We start from the raw sequence: 1306 nt of genomic DNA on the forward strand, positions 1-1306 counted from the left end.
AACATACCTGTGCACAGCCGTCCAGCATGTAAATGCCGATGATCTTGCCCTGGCAGTATAGGCGCAGAGCATAGGTTTGAAACTTAGCCCATTTAAAACGCAAGCAATCTTAGTCGCTGACAAAAGACTTATTATCCCTCAGTTCAGAGAATCTCTTGCACTATTAATTGTAAACTGCACAGGAATAACTTTTTCTTCTTATGCAAAAAACTTGGGGCTAATTCTGGACCATCATTTAAACTGGGCCAACGGCCTTATCGCTGAGGTAACACCGGTTCCCGTCAGATCATCGAAGATAAGCACTGTCGGGCTTGGCTAGCACTTGGATGGGTGACTGTTTGGATCTGCCGAGCGCTGTTGGCAAGAGGGGTGCACTCAGCCTTTGTGAGGCCAACAGAGGAGCTACTCGACTTATAAGGAGCGGCAGCGGTCACGACAACTGACAATGGCTGGGAGAGCGATGCGTTGACCCCTCCATATCCGCATCGAGTGACGCCTATCGGCGGAGGATGACACGGCGGTCACTCGGTCTCGTTGGGCCTTTCGAGGTCTGTTAAAATCATTTAGACTGGGCTGAATACACGACTGCAATCTGCAAGAAGGTGTCAGCGTCACTTCACTCACTACAGAAACATAAAAAAGTATTTCCTTCCGAGCTTAAAAAGAAGCTCATAGATACACTAATAGTCCCCATATTTGCCATGGTAATGCCATTCTCCAAGGACTTTTGTACGAAAGCTCACGCAAGCTAGAACTGACGATGAATGCTTGTGTACGATACATTTGTGACGCATGCTTTTTCAACCATGTAACGCCAGCTTACAAACAACTGTCATGGCTACGTGTCGATAAGAATAGAGACTGTCATACTCTTTGTTTACTCTATTGTCTTCTCATTCATTGCAGCCTCTCTTATTTGTTTTCAACTCTTATTCTAATATCTGAACAGCACAGCAGAAATACTCGTTCTCAAAAAGTAAAATTCTCTCTATACCATCACATAGCACTGCCATGTCTTCTAAATCTTTTCTGCATCACGAATCCGACATTGGAATAATCTTCCTCGAAATATCAGAGAAATTAAATTCCTTCCGAATTTCAAAATGGTCCACCTGCTATCACAATAGCCGTCTCTCCTACATTCTGCGCTGCTCAGTCTCGTCAGTCCCCCTCTCCCATAACTTCTGCCTACCTCTTGCCGGCAGAGTTTTTAATTGCCATTCTGTTCTTCCTGAGCCATTCCGCTTCTGATAATACAAAATATGGCTTCAAATGTGCTAAGCTGTTCCATATCATTCTAAATGCT

General features: G+C 44.5%; 1 pseudogene; it reads left to right on the forward strand.

The window, feature by feature from the left end:
- Positions 1 to 244: 244 nt before the first annotated feature.
- Positions 245 to 363, forward strand: LOC126471645 (5S ribosomal RNA; annotated as a pseudogene).
- Positions 364 to 1306: the final 943 nt, after the last annotated feature.

The sequence above is a fragment of the Schistocerca serialis genome, chromosome 3, assembly GCF_023864345.2.
Source record: "Schistocerca serialis cubense isolate TAMUIC-IGC-003099 chromosome 3, iqSchSeri2.2, whole genome shotgun sequence".
Classification (NCBI taxonomy): Eukaryota; Metazoa; Arthropoda; class Insecta; order Orthoptera; family Acrididae; genus Schistocerca; species Schistocerca serialis.